This window comes from Neophocaena asiaeorientalis, unplaced genomic scaffold (genome assembly GCF_003031525.2).
Source record: "Neophocaena asiaeorientalis asiaeorientalis breed wild unplaced genomic scaffold, Neophocaena_asiaeorientalis_V1.1 scaffold369, whole genome shotgun sequence".
Classification (NCBI taxonomy): Eukaryota; Metazoa; Chordata; class Mammalia; order Artiodactyla; family Phocoenidae; genus Neophocaena; species Neophocaena asiaeorientalis.
This window is the reverse complement of record NW_020175321.1, coordinates 87,215-98,335: the sequence shown is the minus strand read 5'-3', so window position 1 is coordinate 98,335 and position 11,121 is coordinate 87,215. Positions and strand designations below refer to the sequence as shown.

General features: G+C 45.0%; 1 long non-coding RNA gene across 1 annotated transcript; it reads right to left on the bottom strand.

The window, feature by feature from the left end:
- Nucleotides 1-2,041: 2,041 nt before the first annotated feature.
- On the bottom strand, nt 2,042-10,761 carry LOC112413622 (uncharacterized). Its single transcript, XR_003006012.1, has 4 exons — nt 10,625-10,761; nt 6,182-6,305; nt 5,001-5,109; nt 2,042-2,302 (listed from the first exon to the last, which is right to left on the bottom strand). It is a non-coding gene; the product is annotated as an uncharacterized LOC112413622 (long non-coding RNA).
- Between the last annotated feature and the right edge of the window lie 360 nt (nt 10,762-11,121).

The following is an 11,121-nucleotide window of genomic DNA, read 5'->3' as shown; positions in this document are numbered from 1 at the left end:
GGCCGCCAGTAACGTGCCTCCCATGCAGTATACTGCTGGTATCCATCTGAACTTTCCCACTCTCCCCAGCACCGGAAGGTTCCAGGAGCAAAGCAGTCACAGAGTTTAGATATAGCTTCTTGAAGCCAGACGGTAGTTTGTGGTTATTCTTTCCATCATAAAACACATAGTATTGTTAGATGGGGGTTGGCTCTCTCACCTACACCTGGTCGAAATGGAAGTTCTCTCCCCTCAGGAATATACTCTAACTGCAGCATATACGATTATAAATGCACTATACATTTTTACAGGAAATAGAATTGATGTGAATTCTTGCGTTTGTGAGGACACAAACCTGTCGCAGTACCACAAACAGCAAGTTCACCTGTATGTGAAGTACATTTCCATCCTTCTCTAGAAAACACGTTACAAAATTGAAAAAGTAGTCAAAGGGCAGGCAGCTAGGGGTATGGGGGAGGTTGTGTTCAAGAGACACAAAGTTTCAGTTATGCAAGATAAATACATTCTGGAGAGCTAATGCACACCCACGTGACTAGAGTTAACAACATTGTATGCTTGTATCTGCTAAGCTGGATCTTGAGTGTTTGCAAAACACACACACACTTGAATATTTCACAATATATCCATATATCAAATCATCAAGTTGTACACCTTAAATATGTACAACTTTTCATTGTGAACTAGGCCTCAGTAGAGCTGGGGGGAGGGTATGCAGCGAGAAAATGTGGGGAAAATAGTATGATTGAGGTGTATCGGGTGGTTTATTAAATGTTTTCTTGTGGCTATTTTTGAAGTTTATGTTGTTTGTCGGCCTTTTAAATTGCATAGCTTGTTGTGATGCATGTCTCATTTTAAATCAATATTTTTGTACCTAATTTTCTATCCTTAAATTTGTATCCTTTCTCTTACAGAAGGCCTCCAAATGTGATCAGCTTCAGGCCCTACAAAATGTGGGTCTCCCCCGACCTCTAGCCATATAGTAGCTTTTGTATCCTGGAGCCCCCGGCTTTGCTTTGCTCCCTTTTTTATGTCGAATATCGTCCCACTCCACTCGTTTTGGCCCATCTTTCTAGATCCAATTTAATCAACCCCCTGCAGCCTTATTTAAAAGCCACAGAACTAACTGCCCACTACTAGAAGACTTTTCTGCAGCCCGTGATACACGAGTCCAGAGGTAGGGAGATGGCCTGGAACTCAGTGCTGACCAAGGCCGGGGCTGTGGACGCCCCTCCAACTGCAAGATCAATCGGTAAACCTTACAATAGATCAGTAAATCATATGATGCGTTCTCTTGTTTGTTTACTGTCTGTCTCCCAGTTCAAGCCCCATGAGGTCAGGGACTTTATTTTGTTCCTCCTTATACCCGACACTTTACATCATGTGGGGAAAGTAGTAGGTTGCTGTCTTCTGTTTTATGCTTTTATAAAGTATTTTTAGAACATATGAATCCTGCAGCAATTAACAAGAAAGACCATTCCTTTGTTCTCTGAGAATGCCTTACCCCTCCTGTACTCCCCATCTATATCCACCAGGACGGCATAGTTGGTGCAATGTCTCCTTTGTGTCTTGGGTTTGGTAAATTTGGGAAATGCTGGCATTTACGTGGGCAAAAAGCAATCTTCCACTGTTAAGTTCTGGTGCCTCCGTGGCCCTCCAGCCCAGCTGTGAACATTCCCCCACCGCACCCGAGCCCTTACACTGGTGAACGTATGCCTAATCGCTATCATAGCACTTTGTTAAAATAACCTACTGACACTTGCTCTTAATCTCCTAAAAAAAAGCATGACCGTTGCTTCACCAAACTCTCTATCCCCAGCACGTTTTCTAGTATATTTTTTCCCTAAAGCTCTTTTACCTGTTCTACTAGCAAAGAGTATCTAATTTTCAAATGCACTAATTATCATGAATTTATACTTTGGAACTAATATAGTAAAAACCATGACAATAGACTTTATACTGTGTACCTTTCACTTTTCTATCTTTTGACATATTCAAGAAAGAAGCTAAAATAATTTTCTGATTAATACATTCTTTGCCAGGGTGTAATATCCATCATCAAATTCAATACAAAGCTTTTTTTTTCTTTTTTACTATTTATAACATTTCGCTATTTACCCATCTTCCATAAATAAGTAACAGCAGGGAACCAAATCAGAAGTGGTTGGTTTCTGGATCTTTCATGTTAACGGGTCGTGTAGCTATGAGTGTTTGTTCTTTCTTCAAGCCATCACCCTTTATCTTGGACACATTCATCTCTGAAGGAAACTTCTTTTCTTTAGTGGTGCCTTGGTTTTTAAATGTCCTGTGAGAGACCACCAGTTAGAAAATTACTTCTCAGGAATTCCCTGGTGGTCCAGTGGTTGAGACTATTCACTTTCACTGCCAAGGGCCTGGGTTCGATCCCTGGTCGGGGAACTAGGATCTGAGGCTGGGCTGCTGTTCCCCAAAACATCCTTCTCTGTGTGTTCCAGGTTATGGCTGTCCACTGAGAGGAGCTCCATGGGGATTGGGAAGTCGAGGACTGTCATATGGCTACACGTGATGGCGGACAGACTCACAGGGCCCGACACGCCTTTACTCTCCTCCTGCTCTGTGCCCACTTCATCATCTTCACAGCAGCCTGAGTTCACTGGACCCACAGAGGCCGCAGCCCCCCACAAAGCACACCTTGTGCTCCCTTTCATGGCCTGCTGGTGGCCATGTCCGCAGGGCTACTGGGTTTTCTCAAAAGCTTCAACTGGAGCCCTGTACCAGATTCAGCTGGACAGGCTTAGTGACTGTGTCCCTCTTCCCTGCAACTCCCAACCTCGTGAAAGCTTCCCTTCCTCGCCCCTGTGCCTTGGAGAGGCTGTTTTCCTAACTGAGCCTTGACCATACCCTTCCTTTGTCCTTTTTTACCACCAGGGATGCCAGCCTAGGAAAAAAAAAAATTGACAAGGAAAATAATGTCGGCATTTTTCACTAGAGAAGATGGGAGGATCATATAAATGTCACCAGACCACCAGCTGGCCCACCAGTGGGTCCTTGTCAGTAATTGCAGACCCCAGACTCTCCCATCAGCTAGCATTATGGTGAGGGGTCATGGACATTATCCAACATGTTGAAATTGGGGCCCTGTCTACAGACGTCCTTTTGTCTCTTGCCTGTTGGTAACTAGAATGAATAATTTTTTTTTTTTTTTTACTCAAAAAGAGCTCCCATTGACATGATGAAACTTTCAGATGTGAAAAATCAATCATTAATATTAATTGTAAAAAATACTTCTGAAAAGAAAATGTTTATATTGTTTTTACTGGTCAGATTAGGCTAGGCTGCACTACAGTGAGAAATAAACTCAAAATCTTAATGTCTAGAAACATAGGAGTGATTCTTTGGTCATGCAAAATCCACGGCAGGTCAAATGACTGTCTGAGGCAGTGCCCTTCCAAGTGGTGACTCAGGGATCCAGGCTGCTTGCATCTGGTAACCATGCAACCCAGGACACATGGTTTCCAGGAAAGAGTGTGGAGGGTCATCCACCAACTATGAAATGCTTCGTCTTGGGAATGACTTCTGCTCACAGCTCTGTATACATGCCATGCATTTCTGTATGTGTGCCCATGTGCTTCTGTGCACGCATCATGCATGCAAGAGCAGTCTTATAAGAGCTCAAAACTGGAAACAGTCTAAACGTCAAAAACAGTAAAATGCATGAGTAAATTTGGGAATTTATGTTATACTATTTAGTAAAGAAAATGAGTGAGCTACAGATAAATACAACGACAGTAATGTATCTCATGGACAGAATGAGGAGTGAAAGAAGCCAGACACAAAAAAAGGTGTAAACTATCAAATTTGATGTATATATAGTGAAAGCATTTCTAAAGAAATGGACAGAACTAAACAGTGTTAGATGCCAAAGTAATTGAGGATAATTTATACATTGGAAAGGAGAGGAGCCATACAGGGCTTCTCATGTTCAGATGTTCTGTTTCTTGATCTGAATGGTGGTTACATAGGCGTTTGTTTTGTAGTGATTCATTTTACCATGTTTTTGTTTTATTCATTTTTATGAATTGCATTATATTTCAAAATTATAATGATTAAAAACTGTCAAACCTATAAGTTGTATCACATGGGACTCGTGGTTATTTGCATCTTAAAGAGCTATTTGCTAAAACCTAGCACGATGCTGATGACCTGGGTGCACCTTTCAAGTTAAATAACAAACTTTAGAGTAAAACTTAAATGTGACTTTATTGGCCCAAATCCTATTTCTACAGAACTTTCTCAGGAACACATGTCATGAAGTATGACTGCATTTTTTACATCTCTAATATTTACTTTTAATAAGGGTATCATCCTGCCCAAGTGTTGTTGATAGGTATTTTAATATTTTTAACAAGCTGAACTGATCCTGCAAGATTATTACAATAGAGGTGAGTGATGATTTACATACATAAGTTCCTGGAGAAAAATGAAAGCCCCCGGGAGGGCTGTTGGAAGGATGGCAGGTAAATTTACACTGGGAGCTTGCTGGGGCAGAAAGGCTGGAACCATTGCAAATGCCGAGGGCAGGTGCCACGCAAGGCTGAGCGACACTGCAGGCCCCTTTCTGCCCTCAGTCTTTGTTTATTTTCCCCCTGAACCACCCCCCTCCCACCCTGCTCTGGTCTTCCCAGCTGTTGCTGATCTCCCCTGCAGGGAAATGCCCCCATTTCCATTCCCTCAAACCTGCTGCAGCCTCTGAATTGCCCTCCCAGCTGTTCTGACCCTTCCCATAAAAAAGCTTCTTCCCCGGACCCTTGCGGCAAATGATATGTTTCCAAATTCCCTCCCCGAACACACATCACAGAAACTCCCCAGGCCAGACATTTCCCAGCTGCCCGAATCCTCGCAGGTGATAAGAACTCTTCAGAAACCCCACTTAGCTATTGCAAAACCTTGATGTCCTCTAATTTTTCAGCCACCATTGAAGATAAGGACTCGCCATGCAATCATTTCCCAACAACTGTAATCACCTGGGCTGGCGATTCTGAAGTGGTAGAATTATCTTCCTCACTTCCAGAAACTGCAACCATCTGTCTTTTCTAGATCTTCCCGGTTGAGGGCAAGGAAACTCCCACAATCCTACAACAGGGAAGAGAAAGGAATATTCATACATTCAAATAGGGCTCACAATCCACTTCTGGGTTTGCAACGGCTGTGTAATGCTTTGTGTTTTGTTTGTTTGCGGTACGCGGGCCTCTCACTGTTGTGGCCTCTCCCGTTGCGGAGCACAGGCTCCGGACGCGCAGGCTCAGCGGCCATGGCTCACGGGCCCAGCCGCCCCGCCGCATGTGGGATCTTCCCGGACCGGGGCACGAACCCGTGTCGCCTGCATCGGCAGGCGGACTCTCAACCACTGCGCCACCAGGGAAGCCCCTGTGTAATGCTTTGAATGAATGTGTGCGCATCCAAACACCCTACAAAGCTGCCCAAGTCTGTCTTTGAGAAGAGAGACTGTAGCAGGCAGTCCGCTTTCTCTGTCACGTGCATCGAGAATGTATTAGAAGGCGGATACTGCCTCTGCACACGGGATTGTGCCATTGGTTTGATTTTTGGAGGGAAAGGGGTACGGTTGTTAGCTATGTCATTGCATGGAGGGATTCCACTCGTGAACTTAGTATGACCAAAGAGAACAGTGGCAGTCTGTACAGGCGCGCTTAGAGCGTCTGGACCTCAAGGAGTTTACAATCCCAGTAAGAGAGAAAATATCTATGAAATAACTAGAATGCAAGGCGGGGTGTAGTGGGGGTAATGGGATGTGCAAAGTGCAACAGAAAGTCAGGGGTGCCTGAGGACGAGCTTCTGGATGGGGAAATGCAAACACCCTCCCTCTGAGACCAGAGAGACTCTCCTCCCCATTCCCCCATCACAAAGCTTCAACCAATTACAGCCACACTGGTGAGGCTCATGATGTCCTAAGCATTTTGTATGCATTATCATATTTAATACACACAAAATCTAAACATGTACCATTATTGCCCCCCAACTTTATAGATTAGGAAACAGCAGCTCAGAGGGACCCAAGGTCACCCCACTGGTGACTCTCAAGAGGGAGAGGTTTTCACTATAACCTCACCATCAAAAGATGACAAAGCAATGGGGTTATTTTAATAAAGATGCTTTTTTCTTTAGAAAAAAAAAAAAAGAAGCAAACCTTTAGCAGCATGTCACAGAACAGAGCGATGGGGCAGCTCCCTTGAACCCTGATTCCGTCTGAGGTACACAGACTACCCAGGCCCTGATCATGCAGGAAAGACAGGAGAAACAGGCCTCGACGTCTTGTGGTATCAAGGGGAGAAGAATACAAATGTGCATAAATAATAAAACCTGAGAATTTAGGAAGAAAAAAAGAGAGAGACAATTCACAACAATTTGGCAGGTTTTTTTAAAGGCTGAGGTAAAATTATCCTCTTAGTAGCTATTTTTTATGTTTATTAAGATATTAAGAGGATTGTAGAGAGAAGGCTTATGTAGTTAGAAACAGAATCCATATATGTCCCACTGAAATATCATCCTCATTCCTACATATCACTAATCTAAAATCAGTTTATCTGTTCCTTAAATCAATTCCATTAAACGTTGATTGAGTTCCTTTGTCAACATAAGGACTCGTTAATGATCCAATGTTTTATGTTTAAAATTTTTGTCTATAATTCTAAAAGTTCATTAATCAGTAAAAATTGAAAAGTTTTAAGTTGTATTAGAAAACATCTCATAGTGCAATCACTGTCTGGAGAGTCCTTTCCATCGCCTTTACCAAACTAAATCACAAGGGTCTTTGTTGGCCCAGCTAGAGGTACTGCCATCACTTGCCCTCCGTGCTCTCCACCCTGGGAGGAGTCCTGCCTGCGCTGCTCAGACCCTTGGACACTGCCCCTCCTCCCAGCTCCCCTGGGCTCCGCTGGGGTGAAGAGAGATGTACAGTTTCCAGGCAGACCTCTTAGCAATGACCCCCAGGTTACTACAACCACTCAGGTCTGAGACTGACCCTGGGGCTCTGGACTTCCCAAACATGGCAGGGAACCAGATGTCTGAACTACGGGCTGAGTTCTTCTGGACTATTCCTCCCCAACAATATAGACTGAGCCTAGTAGCCATTGGGATCTAGTTTCCGTAAATTTTGAACTCTGCCCTTTGGGACTTGAGTGTGTAGAATGCAGTCCTGCCGCATACTCCAAAGGAACTCCTTCAAATTCATTAATCTGAAATAACCCAGCGTTGTAGAAGGTGCAAACGGGCAGCAAGAAGGGTTCTGTGATGCTAACAATATTAGTTTTCTTTTCTTTTAATCCCTGTAACAGGAGTCCGGAGATTGTTTTTTTAATAGAATAAAAGAAAAGGCAGAGAAAAAAGACTGTCCAACAAGAAAGGACTCAAGGACAACCTAGCAGCATGGGCGACTCTGCTCTGTTCCAGGAAAGGAGTTGAAGCTGCCCGGTTTGAGCTGACACGCTGCAGCCCTTATCTGTTGAACGCCTCTGTACATCAAGGCGGGTATTTAATGACCAGGGTGAGATGGACATAATGAGAGAGGAAGGACGCTGCGTCACACAGAATTAATGTAAGTTAAAACAGCCCTTGCCATGGGGGAGAACTCCAAAAACAATATCCACCAGGTTTGGAGTAATTCAAAGGTAACCGGCTCGAGCCACCATGCGTTTGCCCTTCCTCCTCAGACAGTGGGACTTTTCCATCTAAACAGGGGCAGTTGTGTAGGAGAAATGCCATTAATTCACTCACTCAGCAAATACTTATTAAGCATCCACTGCATCGAGCCCTGTAGTTCATCGACGGCTGGGCTCTGTCAATGAACACAAGGGGTGGAAAGCACTCCTTGTGGAGAGAACGTTCCAGGGGCAGAGACAGACTGTAACCAGAATAAGTGAACGTGGACCTTGTCAGAGGATGCCAAGCTCCACAGAGGAGGTAAAGCAGGGAGGGGAACGGGCCAGGGTATGCTTTAATCGGTGGTCAGGGAGGGCCTCTCGCGGGTTACTCTGGAGCAAAGACTTTGAAGGCGGGAGGGGCCTGAGTGCTGTGGGTGTCAGGAGGGAGCATTCCAGGCAAGGGGACAGCAAGACAGAAGCCCTGATGGCAGGGACTGTGTCTGAAGGTCAGACAAGCAGCAAGAAGCCTCGTGGGCCCTGGGAAAAGTTAGCAAGAGGGGCATGGGGTCATGGAAGAAATGAAAAAAAGAACATGAGTGTAGGCAGCCGTGGAGAAGGCATCCATTCCAGGTGAGCCGGGAGCTGCTGGGATTGGGTTGGGTGGTAGGTAGCATCATCTGACTCTGCTCCCAGGATCCCTTGGGCTGCAGAGGAAAAGCACCTGTCAGGGGTCAGGGGGTCCTGGAGGCCAGTTAAAGAGGAAGTTCTGGGCCAGAGAGGGTGGGGACTTGACCAGGAGTGGCAGAGGTGGGGATGAGTGGAGGCTGGCTTTGGACATGCCTTGAGTGTGGAGCTAGCACCAGCCACCTGGCACATCGGGTCCCAGGTTTGAGGGTCCACGGAAGGCAGGAAACGTCCAGGGATCACAGCCTGGCAAACCAAAGGTGTCATTGACTGAGAGGAGGAAAATTCCAGCAAGTGGAAGTTCTGGGGGAAAGGTTAGGAATTCGGTCTATACATATGAAGTCTGAGCTGCCTCTGAGCAGTCTAAGAGGAAACGTTGAGTAGACGGTTGAATGTATGTCCGGAGTTCAGACAGAGGTGCTGGCCGGAGTTGGAGGTGGCATTTCCTCGGCACATGAAGGGTGAAGGGTAACAGGGCGTCAGCTCACCCAGGAAGAGGAGAGTCCAAGGGCTGAACTCCAGGACTCCAGTGACAAATAAAAGGACAGACATTAAAAAGCTGGAAATATTATGGGGAACTATATTCAATATCCTGTGATAGACCATAATGGAAAGGAATATGAAAAAGAATGTACGTATGTATAACTGAATCACTTTGCTGTACAGCAGAAACTAACACAACCTTGTAAATCAACTATACTTGAATAAAATAAATTTTTTTAAAAGCTAGAAATATTAAGTAAGGTCAAATATCAGAAGCTGGGAAGGGAGCAGTGACTATGTGCCTGCCCAGGGCAGCGCCTGAGTGAGAGCTTGTCTGCACAGCCGCCAGCTGCCCGGCTGCACACTTAGCCACCGGGCCCCTTTGGAACTGGAAACAGTCCTCTGCTCCTCTGTTTACAAGATGGCCAATAATCAACCCGATGTGGCTCTGTGGCCGCCCTGTGTGCAAACGGGTTGCTTCATTAGTTTCTGGTGCCGGGTTGAATTTCAGTGAAGGAGGGGGTGACGGAGGTTGCAGCAAAAGAAATCAGGGGAGGCTGGGGGGTGTGTCCTCGGCACAGCCCTGAACCCAACAGGCTGGTTTTCTTTGTGCAGCGCACCCGCTGGGTCTGGACGTTGAGCCTGTCGGGTCAGTAAACAGACCTGCCTGAAGCTGGTTTTGCCAGATAAAGCCCAAGTGTGTTCCAAGCTCACCAGGCCTGAAGGCCGGCCACAGGGGTCCTCAGGCTCTGCCGTGACTAATAAGGAAGCTCAAGCCATCAATTTCCTCTTTAAAGTAGTAAAATATCTTGTTTATGACAAGCACGTCTTAGGAAGAAAAATGTTCTCTCTGATCCTCTGAATTATTTGAGAAGCTCTTATAGTTACTGTTTTGGAAGTCAAGGTGACAGTTGAATTCTCAAGGTGCATGGTGGGAGTCCAGCCAGAAGAGACACACACGGAGGCCCCGGTGGTCTGCTCTGCAAACCTGAAAAGGACTGTGAAAAGGGCTGGGGAGAGGGCCCAGGGAGCCATGTAGAAGTGACTTCATTCGAGGAAAACGCTGACTAGTATTTATTACTTCCCTGGAGCATGCTCTCTTGGGGGTGGGGTCCACGACATGGCTTCTGGGCGGGGTAGGCCCCTGGGTGAGCCTGAGAGGGCCTCTTACCTGTGCACCATTTCACTTCTTGACCCCCTCGAATCCCCTTATCTGTAAAATGTGTGTATTAGTTTGCTGAGGCTGCTATAACAAAATAGCAGAGTGGGCAGCTTAAACAACAGACATTCATTTCTCACAGTTCTGGAGGCTGGAAGTCCAAGGTCAAGGTGTCGGCAGAGTGGTTCCTCCGAGTTCTCTCTCCTTGGCTTGTCGATGGCCACCTTCTCCCTGTGTCTTCACGTGATCCTCCCATGACCTTCCCTCTGTGCTTGTCTGTACCCTAATCTCTTAGACGGACACTAGTCTTTCGGATTTGGGCCCACCCTAATACCTCATTTCAACTTCTTTAAGGGTCCCATCTCCAAATACTCTCACCCATTCTGAGGTATGAGGGTCAGAGCTTCAGTACATGAATTTAGGGGACAGAATTCAGCCCATAATAATGTGGATAATACTACTTGTAGAGAGTATTATATTATGCTTATGTTATATATTGAGTATTACGTATACATAATAATACATGTTATCTGTTAATCAAAGTTCTGTCTCTAAATGTTTATTTTTGTACACAAAAAAATTTTGCTTTATTTCCCATAATCTAATAGGAATTCTTATGATTACAAGGTGAGACCAATATAGATGTTTACAAAAGGGTACTTACGTCTAACATTTTTTAAGGTATGGAGATATTGTCATGTAATTTTCTTTGGAGTTATCAGGTACGCTTGGGAGAAAGGAGTCTTCTCAAAAGAAGCAACAACCAATGAGGGTCAGGAGAGAGAGATCCTGAGCCAGGAAAAAATAAATCATTTTAGGTGATGTGATCCAAAAGGGTATAGACAGACTGGCTAACCTGAATTGAGTTTCAGTTTTGCCATTTGTTAATTGTGTGACTTTCACCCTCAACAAATATGATTAGTGTGGTAACATGCTCCAGAGACAATACTGTGGTCATGATTTGGGGAAAACACAATTTTATGAATTGAAAATTCAACAATTGTGTTTTTCTCTAGCAAATCAAAGCACAAAGTAAATGACCAATAAACATGGGATGGATGGATGGATGGACGGACGGACGGATGGACGGATGGATGGGAAAGCGAAATAATACAGGAACGTATGAGGACATATTTTTGAGTCTCACTTGGTCTAAGCTCC